The sequence below is a fragment of the Tachypleus tridentatus genome, chromosome 2, assembly GCF_004210375.1.
Source record: "Tachypleus tridentatus isolate NWPU-2018 chromosome 2, ASM421037v1, whole genome shotgun sequence".
Lineage (NCBI taxonomy): Eukaryota > Metazoa > Arthropoda > Merostomata > Xiphosura > Limulidae > Tachypleus > Tachypleus tridentatus.
The window spans coordinates 45,200,299-45,225,853 of record NC_134826.1 but is presented as its reverse complement, the minus strand read 5'-3'; the positions used below and the strand labels follow the sequence as shown (position 1 = coordinate 45,225,853).

Below are 25,555 nucleotides of genomic sequence, written 5' to 3'. Positions count from 1 at the left end.
TTTCTCTTATTAAAATAAAACAAAGCATGGTATATGTTGTAAAAATAATAACCAGGTGGCGTACAGTACCTGTGAAAATTGTTATTTATTTATTCTACATTTTGAAATACATTATTTCCGGCCTAATTTAATTTCTTTACTAATATTGATAAAATGTACAGGATAAACTAATTTAAGCTAAAAAAAAGGTAAAAGTGCATACTAATAAATCTTTGTGCTTCAGTAAGGATACTATGAAAGTTAAATCTACTTTTCCAAACAATGCGTTTTGGTGGATTTTCCTTGCTTTATTTCGTGCTGTATTCATTCACTCAATGGGGAAATATTCGTATTATGCATACAAGTTACTAAAAACACGCTACGTTTATATAACATATAAAAGTGGTCTTTAATCTAATAAGTTTCATTTGCTTAAATCGTAGTTGAGGACAAAACTGTACCATTTGTTCTCTGTGCTCTCCTCACCCTAAAAAAAACTAATTTTTTCAACTGTAGGTTTGCAGACTTACAGTTTAAAGCCCAGTAATTTAAACAAAAAACAAATCTATTCTTCGCTGACTTACTATTTTTTTCTGGAGAGATATTGAGTGTAAGATCTTGTTGGTTTCTGTAGAACTTTAAGCAGAGACGTAGTAAGTTAGAAAACTTTAATGAACTGAACTGCCTGTTGAAGGAGGGGCATTTTTTCAACAGGCAGTTTCAGCCTATGAAAGTTCTCACACTGACCGTAGAACCTAATTCACTTCTGACTCACCTTCGTCGATTACCAAGAAAGAAATAAGTAAAAAAGCAATATTTTTTTAAACAATTGAAGAAAGTTTGAGAAATAGTAGTATAAAAGATACAGAAATATGACTTCCTTTAGTGTATGTAAGTTGTTCGGCTTTAGCTCCTCGTTTCAGCTGATAGAAGTTATTTTTCCTGCTTCAATAATTTAATTAAAACTATTATTTTCATTCTGATGTTACCACTATTATGAATTCAATTCTTACTTGTGACGTTGGAGACAAACTGGTATTAATATTTCCTAAAACAAACATCTGGCGTCACCATATCTCCTGTTTGTTTGTTTGTTTTGTGAATTTCGCACAAAGCTACTCGGGGGCTATCAGTGTTAGCCGTCCCTAATTTAGCAGTGTAAGACTAGAGGGAAGGCAGCTAGTCATCACTACCCACTGCCAACTCTTGGGCTACTCTTTTACCAACGAATAGTGGGATTGACCGTCACATTATAACGCCCCCACGGCTGAAAGGGCGAGCATGTTTGGCGCGACGGGGATGCGAACTCGCGACCCTCAGATTACGAGTCGCACGCCTTAACATACTTGGCCATGCCGGGCCCACCATATCTCCACCATGGTTTATTGGATTGAATGATTGTTATTCAAGAATGCATTTTATTATTAAGGTTTCAAGTAACTTACTTATAGAATAGTGTGTAACATTAGACGAAAAGTCTTTTCAAATCCCGAAACTCATTTATTGCTACAGCCAATTTCTAGCTTAATGTTTATCGTTTCACAACGCCATACATATTAAGACGGGTAAAAGTACGGTTTCAATTGCTTTAAGTAATTCTGAACATGTTATTGCCACAAACAATGGGAAAACAAGGTATACTTTATTAGCATAATAGGTTTAGTGAAATCAATATTAACGAATCTGGAATTATCTTTTGTTGAAGTACGATATTTTTAGTTTATAATGTATAATAATGTGAACACACGTGCAAGAAGTACCAGCAACTAGTGGTGGTAGTTAGATGACGAATTAATTAAGGGTACAAAACATTATCACAGAACGTTAAAAAAAGGAGTACATTATTCAAAGTATCAGAATTTTGTTTTGAACCCTTTGGTTTTAGCAGAGTACTGCCTCTTGTTTCTATGCTTCAACGCAGTTTATCAGTGCCTGATTATTGGATATTGTAGTACATTTCCTGCATCACTTTCTCACAATTCTGGCAGGATGTTTTAGAAGTCAGGATGCCATCGATTTTATGCACATCAGTAATGCGTTTGGATGAGGTGCAACCAAAAACTTCTAATGTTCTCCTAAATTGTTTCATTATAGATATATTGTGTGATAGCTTTCGTCTTTTCGCTAAGAAACAAACTGTTGTTTATTGTTATCGAACAATTTGAAGTCAATTTCATCTGTAAATAGTTCATGTCTCTAGTTTCTCTCGTTCAATCGTTTTTGATGTAATCCTAAGGTAACTTTATGGTTTTGTTTACCCTTGCTTATGAACGACTTTATAAGAACTACAGTTCTTCTGAGTACAAACTGAGAAGAGATACAGTTTCTCTGAGAACAACTTGAGAAGAACTACAGTTCTTCTGAGACTCCTTCGTGTTAATATGTATCTTATTGTTCTCAAGTAATATTTACACCTATATTTACAACAAGGAAATTACTAAGATATCTATTAATCGCCGCCCAAATCGTGAAAACATACACTGATACACTTAACAACCCCTTTGTTAAAATCTTCTACCTCAACCGCTTCTATCACTGACGGTAATAGTTTCCTATTCAGACCCCTGCATACAGTTGCTATCAAAACACGATGTATTGCTGCAATTAGTTTGCATGAACTATTCTTGACTAAATAAAACTTTGATTTCTATATGATTTTCATGTAAATGTCCAGTCATGAATATATCACACTACTGATACTGGGCGTAGTGTGACTGAGTGAATTTTTATAGCCTTTATAACACGGTATCACATTCTGATACTTTTCATCTGACGATATTAGTTTCTTGCAAATTTCAGTTCCATTCTACACTGAGTATTTGATTTCTTGAACCTTTCTTAGTACAAATTGTTTAAGAAATTGCCTTCGTAATTTAATTTTCTTAGTACAAAATGTTTAGAGGATCTACCTCGTGAATTATCTTCCCTAGTACAAAATGTTCAGGGAAATTACCCTCCTGATTTACCTTCCTCATAAGAACACCTGTATAAACGTAGAAAGACAGCGAATTACTTTAAATGTTTAAGTATAACAAGATACATGATAAGAATTAGATATATCTTAAATGTTTGAATCCCAGTGTAAATATATAATCACCAAAATGTATAACATAAATATCAAAGAATGTGCAGGCATCACATATTGCTATTTTACCAGCCCTAAGATATCTGTTCTAAGGATAACTAGAGCAAAACAGTATAATACAAACATCACCTATCACTGTATGAGCTGGTTTACATTATGGGAATTCTTTTATATTTAATAAATGAATAATCTTTTTCTGGGATTACTTCATAAGTGAATAATACATAATATATATTCTCATTAGCATATAGGTCTGAATACATTTTAAGAATTAATAATAGGCAAGAAGAAAATGACTGTTAAATAATTTGTTACATTTGGCAGTATACGACTTGTTTTAGAATCTTAATGAGGTATTCCAAAAATCAATTTTTGTGTTTTAATATAGTGATGTTATTTACAAATATCTTCTCGAACCTTAAGCATATATTGTTAATAACGTGTATGTGTAAACAAAATGCCATTTTTTTCCCTGTGATGTTTTCCCTATATTTCATCCTATTTATGAAAAAATATAATTCTCGTTTCTCGTAAACAAAAAACTCAGAACTCCAATTTTTCACATAAACTATATTTCTCGATATACGAGACTTTTTAAATCTCTGAATGTTTGCTCGTGCACATCAGATCACGGAAGATCACGTTCTTTAAACTCTTATCACGGAATCAAGAAACGGTAGAAAATGCAATTGAATAAATAAGTGAATCATTCGATCTTTTCAAACTTCAACGAAACTTCATTTCACGCAGATAGACGACTTGCGTTTGTTTATTTTGTCATCAGCGTATGCTTAGTGACTGGATTAGCTTCTAGACTTTACATTGTCAGTAATATACTGTGAAAGGTACTAAAAATTAGTTGCAAAATAAATGAATTAGGGTTTATCTCTGCAGTCCAATCAAAAGGTAGAAACAATTGTGTATGAATCCAAAATTGCAAGTAACGAAAATGACTGTTACATTTGAATGCTTTTATAGCAAATATTCATTGTGTGATACTGACGTTTCGCAACGTAAACGGTTTTGTAATTCGGTAAATATCATTACTGTTTGATTTTACAGTGGAAATAATATATGCTGGGTTTTTCTTAAGTCCGGAATTGAAAAGATATATGTTGGGTTTTTCTTTTACTGTACACTTAAAGCGACATGTGTTGGGTTTATATTTCTTTCTACAATTGGTATCACAAACGTTGCGCTTATCTTTTACTCTGTAATTAAAATGACGCTTGTTGAAAGGTAATATCGTGTTAGCTGTTACGAAAGGATGCTTCTGTTGTTATAGTATTGAAATTCAATTTGATATTAGCAATGTATTGGAGTTCTAGGAACGTATATATTAACATTACTGTTTCTAAAACTAAAATAGGTTGCTAAGTGACAACACATCAAGAACTCGACAGTCTGATGTAAATAATTTTGTGACATATTGAAGTGGATGAGGTAAGGATAGAGCGTAACTATGATGTTTGTGACCAATATGAACTGGATGAGGGTGGGATAGAGCGTAACTATGATGTTTGTGACCTATATGAACTGGATGAGGGTGGGATAGAGCGTAACTATGATGTTTGTGACCTATATGAACTGGATAATGGTGGGATAGAGCATAACTATGATGTTTGTGACCTATATGAACTGGATAAGGGTGGGATAGAGCGTAACTATGCTGTTTGTGACCTATATGAACTGGATAATGGTGGGATAGAGCATAACTATGATGTTTGTGACCTATATGAACTGGATGAGGGTGGGATAGAGCGGAACTATGATGTTTGTAACCTATATGAACTGGATGAGGGTGAAATAGAGCGGAAATATGATGTTTGTGACATATATGAACTGGATGAGGGTGGGATAGAGCGGAAATGTGATGTTTGTGACCTATATGAACTGGATGAGGGTAGGATAGAGCGTAACTATGTTGAGGAAATAGATCCTTTAGAATTACTATTTTATTGGAAGTAGAAATATATCTTTTGATATGAGCACTTTGTATAATGATATTAATATGAACATGATAATGCAAAAAATGCCTTAAACGTTAGAGTATCACGATAAACATGGAAACGACAAGACAATTTTTACATGCTAGAATATAGCATAAACATGAAAAACTAAAATGATCCTCAGGTGCTAGAGTACCAGTATGAACATGAAAAATTAAGATGAACCTTAGGTGCTAGAGTACTAGTATAAACATGAAAAACTAAGATGATCCTTAAGTGTTGGAGTACTTGTATAAAAAACTAAGATGATCTCTACACCTTATACAGTAATATAATCTTGAAAATCCGAAAGGGTATCTAGAGGTTAGTTAATACAAATATGATAAGACTGACTTGTGCTTTTAATGTTGAAATATCAGAAAAGTATAGTAATTCCGAGACATGCCTCAAATGTTATATACCAACGTAAGTACGACAATACCGAGATACGCCTCAAATGTTATACACCAGCCTAAATATAACAATGCCGAGACATGCCTCAAATGTTATATACTAATGTAAGTGCGACAATACCGAGATATGCCTTAAATGTTTTATACCGGCGTAAATATAACAATATCGAGACATGCCTCAAATGTTGTATACCAGCGTAAATATAACAATACCGAAACATGCCTCAAATGTTACATACCAACGTAAGTACGACAATACCGAGATATGTCTCAAATATTACATACCAACGTAAGAACGACAATACCGAGATATGCCTCAAATGTTATATACCAGCGTAAATATAACAATCCCGAGACATGCCTCAAATGTTATATACCAGCGTGAATACGACAATACCGAGACATGCCTCAAATGTTATATACCAGCGTGAATACGACAATACCGAGACATTCCTTAACTGTTATATACCGTCGTAAATAGGACAATACCGAGATATGTCTCAAATGTTATATACCAGCCTGAATAAGACAATACCGAGACATGCCTCAAATGTTATATACCGTCGTAAATATGACAATACCGAGATATGCCTCAAATATTATATACCAACGTAAACACGACAATACCGAAATATGTCTCAAATGTTATATAGCGGCGGAAATATAACAATACCGAGACATGCCACAAATTTTATATACCTGCGTAAATATAACAATGCCGAGACATGCCTCAAATGTTTTATACTAGCGTAAATACGACAATACCGAGATATGTCTCAAATGTTATATACCAACGTAAGTACGACAATATCGAGATATGCTTCAAATATAAAGGATCATAGGATCAATGTTATATATCAGCGTAAATATAACAATGCCGAGACATGCCTCAAATGTTATATACCGGCGTAAATATAACATTACCGAAATATGCCTCAAATGTTATACACCGGTGTTAATATAATAATACCGAGTCATGCCTCAAATGTTATATATCGGCATAAATATAACAATACCGAGACATGCTTCAAATGTTATATACCAACGTAAATATAACAATGCCGAGACATGCCTCAAGTGTTATAGAGAGGCGTAAATATAACAATACCAAGATATGCGTCAATTGTTATATACCAACGCATTTCGATAATACCGAGATACACTTCAGTTGTTAAAATATTAGTGTAAAGACAGTAAAGACGAGATGTCTTAACGACTAATAGAAAACTTTACTTAGACCAGGTTTGTATGTTTCATTCTCATTTTCTTCTGGAGTAACTTCCAGTGATCAAACACAGTATCTATAAGAGAATATGACATTTGTAGTTACATAATGAAATGAGTATATCTGAGCTCCAACTAGAAAAAAACAAGAAATATTTAAACTCCAGAGATCAATTTTCACTCAGGGGCCTTAGAGGAACAGTGAAAGATCTGACGGAAACATACTTAACAAATTATTCTTTCAATGATTAAGTGATAAGCTTTTTATCTAATTTAAATATCCATTAAGTTGTGGATCGATCATTCTCTAACATAAGCCGTTACTGGTGAATTTAAGGTTGAATAAATTTTATAATACGCAGTTTTGAAAGAACGTAAACAAACTGCAAAATTGTTGAGAAATGTAACACTTTCTAAAACATGTATTTTGAAATATTTTAACTCTGTAACATAGTGCTTAGGGCAGAACGCCATATTTTCTTCTCTCTTATGGAATATTTAACTGAGAGTTTTCTAGACAAGGAAAATATACTTTTTGAACCACTGCGCGAATACAATATTTTCTTTGTCTATCATCTTGTCTTACATCGAATATTTGGCATTAGTGCATGAAGAAGCGATTGATTTTCTTTTATTTGCATTAAAATCACGTCTTTAAGTTTTTAATAACATAATTTTCTTTATAAGACCGACAATGGTAGTTTCGAAACGTCGTCCTCTGCACTTGTGTCTTAACAACAGGCAGTTGCCGTCCATTTTACGAAGTTTCATCATGAATACGCTGCCTGAACAATCTGTCAAAGAAAAAATACTTCTCTCTTGAAAGACGTTTTTCTTATTTGTTTTTTGTAATTATTGATATAAAATTTCCTAAACCTGGCATAAGATAAAGATATAGATGTTACGCGTTTAATCACCGATGGTTCAGCCTTAGGACTTATGACAATAAAATTAGTGGTTTGATCTCTGAAATTCGCCAGTACAGTAATTCAACGATATCCTTTTATCTGCTATCATCTCAACAATGTTAGGCTATTTAGTCTTCAGAACTGGTGTTGGGTTAGTTGGCTTTTTCGGTAAGCTACACTAAACCTATCCGTATCTCGAATTTCTAATTGAAACAACCACTCATCAGTAGCCATCGTCAACTTTCAGACTAATCAAATTATGGAATTTTATTGACGCTACTTGAACACTTTCACAGCCCCAAGGTTTCTCGGGCTACACTAATCGAATAATAGCATTTTATTTACAGCCTTTAAAAACCACAGCCCCAAGGTAAGGTGGGCTATTTTAGAAAACAAAACTCGAGCCATAGACCCGTAGATTCACGACTCAGCGTGCTAGGTATCTTTTCAGTTTGTTCGTTTTGTTTTGAATTTCGCGCAAAGCTACTCGAGGGCTATCTGCGCTAGCCGTCCCTAATTTAGCAGTGTAAGACTAGAGGGAAGGCAGCTAGTCATCACCACCCACCGCCAACTCTTGGGCTACTATTTTACCAACGAATAGTGGGATTGATCGTAACATTATAACGCCCCAACGGCTGGGAGGGCGAGCATGTTTGGTGCGACAGGGATATCTTTACAGTAAAACAAAAACACACACAGCAGAAGCTATGTATTACAACGGCTATTTTAAAATAAACCCTTTTTAGTACATAAAGCGCATGTAAAACACAAAAAAACCGAGTCATGCCTCAAATGTTATATGCCAGCGTAAATATAACAATACCGAGACATGCCTCAAATGTTATATATCGGCGTAAATATAACAATACCGAGACATGCCTCAAATATTATATACCAACATAAATATAACAATGCCGAGACATGCCTCAAATGTTATACACCAGTGTAAAAATAACAATAGCGAGACATGCCTTAACTGTTATATACCGTCGTAAATACGACAATACCGAGATATGCCTCAAATGTTATATACCAGCGTGAATACGACAATACCGAGACATGCCTTAACTGTTATATACCGTTGTAAATATGACAATACCGAGATATGCCTCAAATGTTTAAAACCAGTGTAAATACGATAATACCGAGACATGCCTCAAATGTTATATACCGTCGTAAATATGACAATACCGAGATATGCCTCAAATATTATATACCAACATAAATATAACAATGCCGAGACATGCCTCAAATGTTATACACCAGTGTAAAAATAACAATACCGAGTCATGCCTCAAATGTTATATGCCAGCGTGAATACGACAATACCGAGACATGCCTTAACTGTTGTATACCGTCGTAAATATGACAATACCGAGATATGCATCAAATGTTTTATACCAGTGTAAATGCGATAATACCGAGACATGCCTCAAATGTTATACACCAGTGTAAAAATAACAATACCGAGACATGCCTCATATGTTATATACCAGCGTGAATAAGAGAATACCGAGACATGCCTCAAATGTTATATACCGTCGTAAATATGACAATACCGAGATATGCCTCAAATATTATATACCAACGTAAACACGACAATACCGAAATATGTCTCGAATATTATATAGCGGCGTAAATTTAACAATACCGAGACATGCCTCAAATTTTATATACCTGCGTAAATATAACAATGCCGAGACATGCCTCAAATGTTTTATACCAGCGTAAATACGACAATACCGAGATATGTCTCAAATGTTATATACCAACGTAAGTACGACAGTATTGAGATATGCCTCAAATATTATATACCAGCGTAAATATAACAATGCCGAGACATGCCTCAAATGTTATATACCAGCGTGAATAAGACAATATTGAGACATGCCTCAAATGTTATATACCGTCGTAAATATGACAATACCGAGATATGCCTCAAATATTATATACCAACGTAAGCACGACAATACCGAAATATGTCTCAAATGTTATATAGCGGCGTAAATTTAACAATACTGAGACATGCCTCAAATTTTATATACCTGCGTAAATATAACAATGCCGAGACATGCCTCAAATGTTTTATACCAGCGTAAATACGACAATACCGAGATATGTCTCAAATGTTATATACCAACGTAAGTACGACAGTATTGAGATATGCCTCAAATGTTATATACCACAGTAAATATAACAATGCCGAGACATGCCTCAAATGTTATATACCGGCGTAAATATAACAATGCCGAGATATGCCTCAAATGTTATATATCGGCGTAAATATAACAATACCGAGACATGCCTCAAATATTATATACCAACATAAATGTAACAATGCCGAGACATGCCTCAAATGTTATACACCAGTGTAAAAATAACAATACCGAGACATGCCTCAAATGTTATATACCAGCGTGAATACGACAATACCGAGACATGCCTTAACTGTTATATACCGTCGTAAATATGACAATACCGAGATATGCCTCAAATGTTTTATACCAGTGTAAATACGATAATACCGAGATATGCCTCAAATGTTATATACCAGCGTAAATATAACAATGCCGAGACATGCCTCAAATGTTATATACCAGCGTGAATAAGACAATACCGAGACATGTCTCAAATGTTATATACCGTCGTAAATATGACAATACCGAGATATGCCTCAAATATTATATACCAACGTAAACACGACAATACCGAAATATGTCTCAAATGTTATATAGCGGCGTAAATTTAACAATACCGAGACATGCCTCAAATTTTATATACCTGCGTAAATATAACAATGCCGAGACATGCCTCAAATGTTTTATATCAGCGTAAATACAACAATACCGAGATATGTCTCAAATGTTATATACCAACGTAAGTACGATAATATCGAGATATGCCTCAAATGTTATATACCAGCGTAAATATAACAATGCCGAGACATGCCTCAAATGTTATATACCGGCGTAAATATAACAATACCGAGACGTCCCTCAAATGTTATACACCGGTGTTAATATAATAATACCGAGTCATGCCTCAAATGTTATATGCCAGCGTAAATATAACAATACCGAGATATTTCTCAATTGTTTTATACCAGTGTAAATACGATAATACCGTGATATGCCTCAAATGTTATAGAGCGGCGTAAATATAACAATACCAAGATATGCGTCAATTGTTATACACCAAGGCATTTCGATAATACTGAGATACACTTCAGTTGCTAAAATATTAGTGTAAAGACAGTAAAGACAAGATGTCTTAACGACTAGTAGAAAACTTTACTTAGACCAGGTTTGTATGTTTCATTCTCATTTTCTTCTGGAATAACTTCCAGTGATCAAACACAGTATCTATAAGAGAATATGACATTTGTAGTTACATAATGAAATGAGTATATCTGAGCTCCAACTAGAAAAAAACAAGAAATATTTAAACTCCAGAGATCAATTTTCACTCAGGGGCCTTAGAGGAACAGTGAAAGATCTGACGGAAACATACTTAACAAATTATTCTTTCAATGATTAAGTGATAAGCTTTTTATCTAATTTAAATATCCATTAAGTTGTGGATCGATCATTCTCTAACATAAGCCGTTACTGGTGAATTTAAGGTTGAATAAATTTTATAATACGCAGTTTTGAAAGAACGTAAACAAACTGCAAAATTGTTGAGAAATGTAACACTTTCTAAAACATGTATTTTGAAATATTTTAACTCTGTAACATAGTGCTTAGGGCAGAACGCCATATTTTCTTCTCTCTTATGGAATATTTAACTGAGAGTTTTCTAGACAAGGAAAATATACTTTTTGAACCACTGCGCGAATACAATATTTTCTTTGTCTATCATCTTGTCTTACATCGAATATTTGGCATTAGTGCATGAAGAAGCGATTGATTTTCTTTTATTTGCATTAAAATCACGTCTTTAAGTTTTTAATAACATAATTTTCTTTATAAGACCGACAATGGTAGTTTCGAAACGTCGTCCTCTGCACTTGTGTCTTAACAACAGGCAGTTGCCGTCCATTTTACGAAGTTTCATCATGAATACGCTGCCTGAACAATCTGTCAAAGAAAAAATACTTCTCTCTTGAAAGACGTTTTTCTTATTTGTTTTTTGTAATTATTGATATAAAATTTCCTAAACCTGGCATAAGATAAAGATATAGATGTTACGCGTTTAATCACCGATGGTTCAGCCTTAGGACTTATGACAATAAAATTAGTGGTTTGATCTCTGAAATTCGCCAGTACAGTAATTCAACGATATCCTTTTATCTGCTATCATCTCAACAATGTTAGGCTATTTAGTCTTCAGAACTGGTGTTGGGTTAGTTGGCTTTTTCGGTAAGCTACACTAAACCTATCCGTATCTCGAATTTCTAATTGAAACAACCACTCATCAGTAGCCATCGTCAACTTTCAGACTAATCGAATTATGGAATTTTATTGACGCTACTTGAACACTTTCACAGCCCCAAGGTTTCTCGGGCTACACTAATCGAATAATAGCATTTTATTTACAGCCTTTAAAAACCACAGCCCCAAGGTAAGGTGGGCTATTCTAGAAAACAAAACTCGAGCCATAGACCCGTAGATTCACGACTCAGCGTGCTAGGTATCTTTTCAGTTTGTTCGTTTTGTTTTGAATTTCGCGCAAAGCTACTCGAGGGCTATCTGCGCTAGCCGTCCCTAATTTAGCAGTGTAAGACTAGAGGGAAGGCAGCTAGTCATCACCACCCACCGCCAACTCTTGGGCTACTATTTTACCAACGAATAGTGGGATTGATCGTAACATTATAACGCCCCAACGGCTGGGAGGGCGAGCATGTTTGGTGCGACAGGGATATCTTTACAGTAAAACAAAACACACACAGCAGAAGCTATGTATTACAACGGCTATTTTAAAATAAACCCTTTTTAGTACATAAAGCGCATGTAAAACACAAAAAAACCGAGTCATGCCTCAAATGTTATATGCCAGCGTAAATATAACAATACCGAGACATGCCTCAAATGTTATATATCGGCGTAAATATAACAATACCGAGACATGCCTCAAATATTATATACCAACATAAATATAACAATGCCGAGACATGCCTCAAATGTTATACACCAGTGTAAAAATAACAATAGCGAGACATGCCTTAACTGTTATATACCGTCGTAAATACGACAATACCGAGATATGCCTCAAATGTTATATACCAGCGTGAATACGACAATACCGAGACATGCCTTAACTGTTATATACCGTTGTAAATATGACAATACCGAGATATGCCTCAAATGTTTAAAACCAGTGTAAATACGATAATACCGAGACATGCCTCAAATGTTATATACCGTCGTAAATATGACAATACCGAGATATGCCTCAAATATTATATACCAACATAAATATAACAATGCCGAGACATGCCTCAAATGTTATACACCAGTGTAAAAATAACAATACCGAGTCATGCCTCAAATGTTATATGCCAGCGTGAATACGACAATACCGAGACATGCCTTAACTGTTGTATACCGTCGTAAATATGACAATACCGAGATATGCATCAAATGTTTTATACCAGTGTAAATGCGATAATACCGAGACATGCCTCAAATGTTATACACCAGTGTAAAAATAACAATACCGAGACATGCCTCATATGTTATATACCAGCGTGAATAAGAGAATACCGAGACATGCCTCAAATGTTATATACCGTCGTAAATATGACAATACCGAGATATGCCTCAAATATTATATACCAACGTAAACACGACAATACCGAAATATGTCTCGAATATTATATAGCGGCGTAAATTTAACAATACCGAGACATGCCTCAAATTTTATATACCTGCGTAAATATAACAATGCCGAGACATGCCTCAAATGTTTTATACCAGCGTAAATACGACAATACCGAGATATGTCTCAAATGTTATATACCAACGTAAGTACGACAGTATTGAGATATGCCTCAAATATTATATACCAGCGTAAATATAACAATGCCGAGACATGCCTCAAATGTTATATACCAGCGTGAATAAGACAATATTGAGACATGCCTCAAATGTTATATACCGTCGTAAATATGACAATACCGAGATATGCCTCAAATATTATATACCAACGTAAGCACGACAATACCGAAATATGTCTCAAATGTTATATAGCGGCGTAAATTTAACAATACTGAGACATGCCTCAAATTTTATATACCTGCGTAAATATAACAATGCCGAGACATGCCTCAAATGTTTTATACCAGCGTAAATACGACAATACCGAGATATGTCTCAAATGTTATATACCAACGTAAGTACGACAGTATTGAGATATGCCTCAAATGTTATATACCACAGTAAATATAACAATGCCGAGACATGCCTCAAATGTTATATACCGGCGTAAATATAACAATGCCGAGATATGCCTCAAATGTTATATATCGGCGTAAATATAACAATACCGAGACATGCCTCAAATATTATATACCAACATAAATGTAACAATGCCGAGACATGCCTCAAATGTTATACACCAGTGTAAAAATAACAATACCGAGACATGCCTCAAATGTTATATACCAGCGTGAATACGACAATACCGAGACATGCCTTAACTGTTATATACCGTCGTAAATATGACAATACCGAGATATGCCTCAAATGTTTTATACCAGTGTAAATACGATAATACCGAGATATGCCTCAAATGTTATATACCAGCGTAAATATAACAATGCCGAGACATGCCTCAAATGTTATATACCAGCGTGAATAAGACAATACCGAGACATGTCTCAAATGTTATATACCGTCGTAAATATGACAATACCGAGATATGCCTCAAATATTATATACCAACGTAAACACGACAATACCGAAATATGTCTCAAATGTTATATAGCGGCGTAAATTTAACAATACCGAGACATGCCTCAAATTTTATATACCTGCGTAAATATAACAATGCCGAGACATGCCTCAAATGTTTTATATCAGCGTAAATACAACAATACCGAGATATGTCTCAAATGTTATATACCAACGTAAGTACGATAATATCGAGATATGCCTCAAATGTTATATACCAGCGTAAATATAACAATGCCGAGACATGCCTCAAATGTTATATACCGGCGTAAATATAACAATACCGAGACGTCCCTCAAATGTTATACACCGGTGTTAATATAATAATACCGAGTCATGCCTCAAATGTTATATGCCAGCGTAAATATAACAATACCGAGATATTTCTCAATTGTTTTATACCAGTGTAAATACGATAATACCGTGATATGCCTCAAATGTTATAGAGCGGCGTAAATATAACAATACCAAGATATGCGTCAATTGTTATACACCAAGGCATTTCGATAATACTGAGATACACTTCAGTTGCTAAAATATTAGTGTAAAGACAGTAAAGACAAGATGTCTTAACGACTAGTAGAAAACTTTACTTAGACCAGGTTTGTATGTTTCATTCTCATTTTCTTCTGGAATAACTTCCAGTGATCAAACACAGTATCTATAAGAGAATATGACATTTGTAGTTACATAATGAAATGAGTATATCTGAGCTCCAACTAGAAAAAAAAGAAATATTTAAACTCCAGAGATCAATTTTCACTCAGGGGCCTTAGAGGAACAGTGAAAGATCTGACGGAAACATACTTAACAAATTATTCTTTCAATGATTAAGTGATAAGCTTTTTATCTAATTTAAATATCCATTAAGTTGTGGATCGATCATTCTCTAACATAAGCCGTTACTGGTGAATTTAAGGTTGAATAAATTTTATAATACGCAGTTTTGAAAGAACGTAAACAAACTGCAAAATTGTTGAGAAATGTAACACTTTCTAAAACATGTATTTTGAAATATTTTAACTCTGTAACATAGTGCTTAGGGCAGAACGCCATATTTTCTTCTCTCTTATGGAATATTTAACTGAGAGTTTTCTAGACAAGGAAAATATACTTTTCGAATACAATATTTTCTTTGTCTATCATCTTGTCTTACATCGAATATTTGGCATTAGTGCATGAAGAAGCGATTGATTTTCTTTTATTTGCATTAAAATCACGTCTTTAAGTTTTTAATAACATAATTTTCTTTATAAGCCCGACGATGGTAGTTTCGAAACGTCGTCCTCTGCACTTGTGTCTCCACAACAGGCAGTTGCCGTCCATTCTACGAAGTTGCATCATGAATACGCTGCCTGAACAATCTATCAAAGAAAAAATACTTCTCTCTTGAAAGACGTTTTTCTTATTTGTTTTTTGTAATTATTGATATAAAATTTCCTAAACCTGGCATAAGATAAAGATATAGATGTTACGCGATTAATCACCGATGGTTCAGCCTTAGGACTTATGACAATAAAAGTAGTGGTTTGATCTCTGAAATTCGCCAGTACAGTAATTCAACGATATCCTTTGATCTGCTATCATCTCAACAATGTTAGGCTATTTAGTCTTCAGAACTGGTGTTGGGTTAGTTGGCTTTTTCGGTAAGCTACACTAAACCTATCCGTATCTCGAATTTCTAATTGAAACAACCACTCATCAGTAGCCATCGTCAACTTTCAGACTAATCAAATTATGGAATTTTATTGACGCTACTTGAACACTTTCACAGCCCCAAGGTTTCTCGGGCTACACTAATCGAATAATAGCATTTTATTTACAGCCTTTAAACACCACAGCCCCAAGGTAAGGTGGGCTATTTTAGAAAACAAAACTCGAGCCATAGACCCGTAGATTCACGACTCAGCGTGCTAGGTATCTTTTCAGTTTGTTCGTTTTGTTTTGAATTTCGCGCAAAGCTACTCGAGGGCTATCTGCGCTAGCCGTCCCTAATTTAGCAGTGTAACACTAGAGGGAAGGCAGCTAGTCATCACCACCCACCGCCAACTCTTGGGCTACTATTTTACCAACGAATAGTGGGATTGATCGTAACATTATAAAGCCCCAACGGCTGGGAGGGCGAGCATGTTTGGTGCGACAGGGATATCTTTACAGTAAAACAAAAACACACACAGCATAAGCTATGTATTACAACGGCTATTTTAAAATAAACCCTTTTTAGTATATAAAGCGCATGTAAAACACAAAAAACAACCCTATGTTATTCTATTACGTGGAGTAATTTAGATTCAATTAAACTATTCAAGATTCATTACAATTTATTGTTGGACATAAGATAAGAGCCATTGTAGTTTCCTGTTTTTCATTGGGTAATATATGTTATAAGTTTTAGCAATTATAAACATTGAAACGGATTTAGCAAAAATAAATCAAAATGATACAACTGGAAAGTGTATCAAAATGTCCTAGGCTGTATCAACTATAGCCCACAGAAGAAGAGAGGAAGGAGATGAAATAACGTACAGACTTATCACGTGATCCATATACACATATCTGTGTGTTGGTAGTAAAGCATTTTTACGCTCTACCAAAACGTTATGTGCCATTGCGGTATCTAAACAGAGAATATTCTTTTTGTTTTAATCTAAACAGCACTTTGCCTTCTAACTAAGTTAACGTTATTCGTGTAACATTTCTCAGGTATATTTATAAAGTATGGATATTTATTATCTATAAATTCAATGAATATCCCCCATAGACAAATATGATAATTTACCTAAATATATATCTACAAGCTGTGGTACCCGATCTATGTCTGGGTTATGATTTGTTTGTTTGTTTGGAATTTCGCACAAAGCTACTCGAGGGCTATCTGTGCTAGCCGTCCCTAATTTAGCAGTGTAAGACTAGAGGGAAGGCAGCTAGTCATCACCACCCACCGCCAACTCTTTGGCTACTCTTTTACCAACGAATAGTGGGATTGACCGTCACATTATAACGCCCCCACGGCTGGGAGGGCGAGCATGTTTAGCGCGACGCGGGCGCGAACCCGCGACCCTCAGATTACGAGTCGCGCGCCTTACGCGCTTGGCCATGCCGGGCCAGCTGGATTATGAACTGAAAAAAACATTTGTGGGTAAATGATAGGTAAATAACACAAAAACCCTAACTTTCACAAAATGTATTTATAATATAACATATTATTACAATATTCATTATTAATTTACCCAAAATTTAGTATAAGATTCAATAACTCACTATGTATATACTTAAAAACTTGGTATACACTGTGCGACGGTCATGTTGACTTTGTAGGAAGAGGTAGCGAAAAGTAGTGGCGGTAGGTGTGCATTCTGTTTCTACATCCTGATTTTCTTGCCCTTACACAGTGTTTTAAAGTGTCACATAGTGTTTAAATGACGGTCAATGGCTGCAGAAGTGTCTTACAGAACGAAGTTGAAAGGTTTGGGGTCAAAGTAGGAAGTGTTATAACGTAAGAAACAGCTCTTCTGTTGGTGGCTGTTGGATTAAAAACTTTGGCTGAGTTTTATGCATTATTTTAATAGTGGCGGACATTTTCATTGTTTTCGTCCATAGAGAGTGCTAGCATACTCCCTTATATATGTAACAAGTTTGTGTGTTGCTCCCACATTTTGTGTATGTTGGGTTATAGGAAAGTTAACATACTTTTTGTGTAAGAACGTGACACTATCTGCGAATTGAGTTTACGTTAAGTTACGTTAAATATAATAAATGCTCAATAACAGCAATTATGGGAGTATAAGGGGTCATTAATCCTCCAATAACATGTTCCTTGTTCCAAACTATCGTCCCATAAAGTTTGGTACGTATTATCTAACGAACAAACAGACAGACACATATATTTTTGGACTTTATATACACTAATATATAATTAAGTTGCTGAACTGCCTGAAGCTAACTATTACTATGTTTTCTTAAACTAATAGTTACTACGCTACATAAAACTAACTGTAACTATGTTAACTAAAGCTAACAGCAACAAAGCTACATAAGCATGTTTATATATATGTGTAGGTACATGGCCGAAATGGGCCTGGCATGGCCAGGTGGGTTAAGGTGTTCGACTCGTAATTTGAGGGTGACGGGTTTGAATCCCAGTCGCACCAAATATGCTCGCCTTTTCATCCGTGGGGCGTTATAATGTGACGGTCATTCACACTATTCGTTGGTAAAAGAGTAGCCCAAGATTTGATGATGGGTAGTGATGACTAGCAGCATTCCCTCTAGTTTTACACTGCTAAATTAGGGACGACTAGCGCAGATAGCCTTCGAGTTGCTTTGCGCGAAATTCAAAAAACAAACAAACTATGGCCGAAATTATAAATACAACATAGAGCCATCTAATGAGTTGCACCATAAACAAAAAAATCCATAAAAAGTTTCACACTTTAAGTATTAAAAATTCACACAATTAAAAGAAGAAGTACGGTATAACTATTTCCTTATCCTTATCACAGAGCACAATAATAACACAACAAAAACAACACGACTTTCATTAGGATCGTACGTAAGGGTTTCATTATATCTTTATTGATGTAATTTGTTATATAGTACTAAAAATGTATTTCTTAGAAATGTTATTTTTAAATAAAGGGTATGATTTTTAACATATAAAAACATTAAACTTCACACCAGAAAAATCCGCACACGCATCGCGTGCAGTACTTTCCAGAAAAAGGTTTGTTTAGAAAATGTCACTTTTATTTTTCAAAATTTTTCGACTGCTGGGCGGCATTTCTATTAATATAAATTAGTGGTTGCTAAACCGCATAAAAGTGACTGTAAATATATCTGTAGCTAATAGCTACTAGGCTACATAAAATGAACTGTAACTATATTATTTCAAAACTAATATTTACTAGGCTTTATGAAACTCAAACTATGTTATCTAAATTTAACAGTTACTAGGCTAGGTAACACCTATTGTAACAATATTATCTAACTAATAGTTCTAAGCTACATAAAACTGACTCTAAGTATTACTTAAAACTAGTAATTGCCAGGCTATGTAGAAATAACTATAACTACATAACTATGTTAGTCCGAACTAATAATTCCTGAGATACACGAAGTTCGCTTTATCTAAGTTGCCAAAAACCAATAATTATGTGTCCTTAGGATAGGTAGCTTTAGACCGAAACTTAGCGAGGTTACGGAGTTCTAAAACATTTTAAAAAAAGAATTAACAGCTCATAATTATTTAACTTTAAAGCCGATGGAACATTTTCCTAATTATATCTGCGTTTATCTGGTCTATGTTAGTTAATTAGTGAACCACAAGAGGACCCTTAGAGCTACAGAACACTCACTAAACACCGTATGTAAGTGTTCACATCTGACAATAGGAGTATTATTAAATTATTCTTTGTTAGAGATGTAACAGTATACTCGTAAGTATTGTGCATTCATAATTAGAATCATATGGAAATGTGTATAACTTCCTGAAAACATGACATTAATTTTGATGAATTGTTAAATCAGGTTGTAATATGCTGGTTGAAAGATATGTAGCTAATTAGTGATATTTATTATTAAAACGTAAAATATATATCCCATTCAAGAGAGATTCACCCAACATCTCAGATGAGGTTGTATACCAAAAATACTTTCAACATTGTCATTCGTAATACTTACGTAGAACAATAATCTCTGGAGGGATTGAAGATCCAATCAGTTAAGTTGTTAAAGTTTTATAATAACGCAAGTTGACAAATTTGGTACACATAAGCAAAAACGTTGATTCAGTCTGACACGAAATTAGTTGCCAACAGATGTCTCAAAACTAGCCTCTCACGAGAAGAGACGTACGTGTTATTTGCGTTGTATGTAGCAAGGACAACCATACAAACCTTTCAAGCTGGAGATGTCCAGAGATGTAAATTTTAAAGGCGATTTTCTTCCAGTTCTTTCTAATTAAATTTAGAAGCGTTAGGGGCGTTTTCCGAAGAACCTGAAATCAAAAGTCAGTTTTATAATATAATACATCAAACAACTAAGCCTATATTTGCACTGAAACACGAACTACAATAAATAGTTTATGGCACTGTACATAATTCCAATATTCCAGAAATTACATTCCCCATATACTTCAGAAGTGGGATTATTTAAAGGTAGGCGTACCTCATTCCAATGAATACCAGTTTAGAGCATCTAGATGATTTAAATAACTCACACTTTCCTCAACTGAAAGAACAAACACGGGCTTTATTAGTTGATGACATTAACAGATTTGACTTTAAATGCTCTTCTTTTATCACATCCAAACGTGTAAATATTGTGTTATAGTAAAAAATAAATATATATTACCTTCATTAGCTTCGAGTTACCTGTTGGCTAAAACATTCAACTCGTAATCTGAGTGTCGCGGGTTCGAATTATATCCCCGAAGAAGCACCAGCTTTCAGTCTTGGGGGCGTTATCATGTTAGGGTTAATCCTTGTATTCGTTGGTAAAAGATAGCAGAAGAATTGGCTGTTTTAACTCTATCCCATCACCTCGAAATTTAGGATAGCTAACACAGATAGTCCTCGAGTAACTTTGCGCAAAATGCAAAACAAACCAAAATTAACTTTCATAATAGAGTCAGTCAACATGGTATAGTTCATAGAAAACACCTTTTTTAAACAGACGTTTGTTCGTTTGTTTTTGAATATCGCGCAAAACTACATGATGGCTATCTGCGCTAGCCATCCCTAATTTAGCAGTGTAAGACTAGAGGGAAGGCAGCTAGTTATCGCCACACACCGCCAATTCTTGAGATACTCTTTTACAAATAAATAGTGGGACTGAACGTCACATTATAACGCCTCCACGACAAACTGTCCCTGGCTATCCCTAATTTTAACCGATAGGTTAGAAAAATTCACGAACATCCAGATCCAACTTTTGGGCTACTCTTGTCTGAACAAATAGCGAAATTTAACTGTCTCTTCTATAGAGCTTCGTAATTGTAGTTTGTGTTTATGTAGAAAAGGTTCCCGAACCATTGTTTATAGGTCGAGCATGATAACTACTAGGCTAACCCTACCCAAGAAAATATAAGATATGCAAGCCTACCGAACTGTTTGAAAACGCGTGCGCAGAGTACATATATATTTTTAATTCTCACATATTACTAAGATGGTTTTCATTCTATATATAAATTCAAGCCCAGTTTAAGCTTTACAAACGTAGTAGGAGCGTGTACCTTTAAGGATGTGAATTATCACTCTGGCGAAGAAAATCAGTGAGTTTAGTGGAATCACACATCATCCTTTCACTACCACGTTTATATATATTTAGAACGAGAAATGTTCGAACTATTGGATTATGTTTCACGTAAGAACGACACTTTTAACATTAAATGATGTATAATTCGTCAACATATTTTGTCTTCAGATATGAAATGTGAAAGAGACCGATGACGAAAAGCACGAAAATAATTAATGTTCATTTCAACTTTGTCAGTGACTTCAGGTTTTACATCTTATAAATTAAACGAAACTTACATTGGATTACATTGTTCTGTATAGAGTGATTATGTTTAAAGTCGCAACAGTAAAATATATAATTATTAATCGTAATCGTACGTTTTCAATACAATTTGATAACTGAAAACTTGGAAATACAATATAGAGGAAATATTATCAAAATTATATTTTGGGGAAGGGGTCCCCTTCGGCATAAGGTAAAAACCACAAGTTTTCAATACAATTTGATAATTGATAATTTGGAAATGAAATATAGAGAAACTATTACCAAAGTTTTATTTTGGGGGAAACTTTTCCCCGTCGGCGCGATGTAAGCACCAACTAGAAAGGGCTGTGAGTCGATCCGCAGAAGTTGACGGGTATTCTGTTATTGACGTGGTTACGTAACCAGCCGAGGCTTATAAGAAGCTCGCTTTATTGCGTTCTTGCATGTGGCGTTCGGTTTAAATACACATTCGCTATTTTCCAAATTCAACGACATGCATTTAAAAAAAAAGGACAACTCAAGACAACATATGGACATTGCCCTGAAAAGGACTGGAGTGTTGTGGGCTTCTCTGGCCCTAAAGCACTACAACAACAACACAGTAGTAGCTGAAATGAAAGTTAGGGATAAAGGAAGAAGTCTTTTGCACCTGACCCTCCTGGGTATCTAAAATCCAACAAAAAAACCCACTTGAAGTAAAAATGTAGCTCAGGACGGTTGGTATGGGTATTAACACTTTTACCATAATAAAGCAGAGAACAACGTTTCGAGCTTCTTAGGTCATCTTCAGGCTAATCGTTCTGAGATTCACGGTTCACGAATCTATAACTTCGTTATAGATTTGCAATTTCCCTTCCTAATTCTGAACTACTGATCAGATGAAAGGCGAACAGTCAGCACCACCCGCCGTCACTTTCAAGCATTTTGTTTGTTTGTTTGTTTGGGAATTTCGCACAAAGCTACTCGAGGGCTATCTGTGCTAGCCATCCCTAATTCAGTGTAAGCACTTTCAAGCAAATAAGAGGATTGTTCGCCACTTTTGTAACAAGCCCACAGCTGAAGAGAACAAAACCGTAGCCTGACACATGAACGTTTAGGCTGAGTTCATCGTAAAATGTGAATTTTTTTAAAATTTTGATAAAATTCTTAGTTTAAAAATAAGAAACCATTGCAACTGAGCTTTTAGCAATTTTTACTTACTTAAATGAATCACGTTTTGTTTCTTATTTAAAATTTGAGAATATATAACACACCGTTGCAAAAGCCACAAATAACAATCAAAATGTATTGAATGAGGCATATTAGATAATCCTTCTTAAATTCCTCTCCAGGGGGCACAGCGGTATGTCTGCGGACTTATAACGCTAGAAACCGGGTTTCGATATCCGTGTTGAGCAGAGCACAGACAGCTGATTGTGTAGCTTTGTGCTTATCTTAAAAAAATAAACAATCCTTGTTAAACAAAAAGGTATGAACGAAAAACTACAATGTACATACTTCACAGGCTAGTTTAGTGGTTACATTACGGTCGTTCAATGTTGTTGTTTCTCGTCTGAAACGTAATGTAAGTCTCTAAGATATTGATAATTAATCGTATTTTGCAAGAAGAATGTTCCAGGATCCAGATTCCTTCAGATATACTTTCTCCAATGAACATCGTGCTCGTTATAAGAGGTCTAATTAGTTTCTGTGGCTGACACTCCAGTTTACCAGAAGTAAACGACGTTGGCCTCAGACTACATAGCTAGAAAAATCTTTTAACAGACTTATCAATGTGCAAGGACGTTCACTTCTCAGACTAAGATTAAGAGACCAAAAATTTATCGTAGCTGAATCGTGGATCATGACAAGTATGTAATTATATCGGATTGCCATCTTTCTTCTTAAAACATTTGTTGATTTCGAAGTGTGGCTGGATGGTTGCAAGCCTTCATTAACTTTAAATTGTTATCATTATTATTTGTTAATGAGGCATCAGACAGACAAGCACTGGAAACAAATATGTTTTCCTCGCTTTTTAAAGAGGTACCCACTTGTGAAGAATACGAAATTTTAAAGTTATTTGCACTTTAAATGTCGTAAATGATATTGTCTTAGTGTTAGAGAAGAAATGTGGTACATAACTAAATCTATTATCTCACAAATAGCCGTTTCAAAACTTTGTATGGAAGATTTTATTCTCAGCCAAATTTCAGATTAGCGTGATATTCAAGAGGTGCAGCTTGTTTGATAGCAACAAAACGAGGTATGAAAAGCAATTTGTCACGCTTATTTTTTTTGTATTTTCTGTTAAACGCAAAGTTACAGAATTAAATATATATATCTATATTCTGCCCATTATGGCTATCAAAACTCGATGTTTAGTATTTATGTGGGCTTACATTTATCGCTGAGCTACAAAGGGGCTATCTATAAACCAATTTCAGTTTTTAATTATTTGATTTATTCTCATGCTAGCTTTTCTAGGAGATAACCTACTGCCAACATTACGATACCTTGAAAGTGTTTTAAGACGTGCTGAAACAAATACATTAAAGTACAACTTACATATTGGGAAATTTTCTATTAACGTCGGGAATGCTTGGAAAAATCTCTCTTAAAATGATGCTTGAAAACTGTCATCGCTGAGACTTCATAACTTTTATTCAAGTTAAGAATTTATTTTCATATAGATAACTTATTATGGAAGTTGATACCGAAAAGAGAGAGCAGAGGTAGTGACGACTAGAAAGATCAGTACGTGCGAAGGTCTATCCTTCTGCAGAGTAAGTTAGTAACGGCCAGGATTAAAATGAGAGTTAGTGCGCGTGCGCTCAAATACAGGAATATTTTATAGGATTTCAATCAAAAAAAATTCTGGATATTTGTCTGAAAAGTTATTAAGCATAGATTCAAAAATATACGAGAAATTGGGAATATTTTATAGGATTTCAATCAAAAAAAATTCTGGATACTTGTCTGAAAAGTTATTAAGCATAGATTCAAAAATATACGAGAAATTGGGTGGTTAAAAAATACTGAGTTGCAAATTGAAAAATACTTTTAAACATTTTTACGAATATAAAATATTTGTTTATGTTCAGATCTGCCTTCTCGTCACATTATCCTTAAAGGTAAAAAATATAATATGACAAATGTATTTTATGTGTTATTTGTTTTAATTTTTAGAATAGATTACAGTTTTAGAGCAAATCTTGTTGACGTGAAAAATTCAAGCTAAAACTTTAAAATCACGACATTTAGATCCAAGATTTTGTATACTACTTCTTACAAATCGTCATGTGACAACGCTTAAGTGTGATTTATATTTAACTTCTTATATCAAAGTTGGAAGAACAAAACTTGTTATTCATAGACACAAAGGATATTTCTTCTACCGTGTCTTTTTGTTCCTGGCCCGGCATGGCCAAGCGTGTTAAGGCGTGCGACTCGTAATCTGAGGGTCGCGGGTTCGCATCCCGGTCGCGCCAAACATGCTCGCCCTTTCAGCCGTGGAGGCGTTATAATGTGACGGTCAATCCCACTATTCGTTGGTAAAAGAGTAGCCCAAGAGTTGGCGGTGGGT

The 25,555-nt window shown here is 34.7% G+C and overlaps 1 protein-coding gene across 1 annotated transcript in view; it reads right to left on the bottom strand.

The window, feature by feature from the left end:
- LOC143235527 (cholecystokinin receptor-like) overlaps nucleotides 1-24,712 on the bottom strand; it is a 46,622-nt gene extending 21,910 nt beyond the window's left edge. The window contains exons 1-2 of the mRNA XM_076473764.1: nucleotides 24,538-24,712; nucleotides 20,385-20,485 (exon numbers count right to left, since the gene is read on the bottom strand). The gene's annotated coding sequence lies outside the window, so the exon portion shown is untranslated. The remainder of the gene's footprint in view (nucleotides 1-20,384; nucleotides 20,486-24,537) is intronic.
- Between the last annotated feature and the right edge of the window lie 843 nt (nucleotides 24,713-25,555).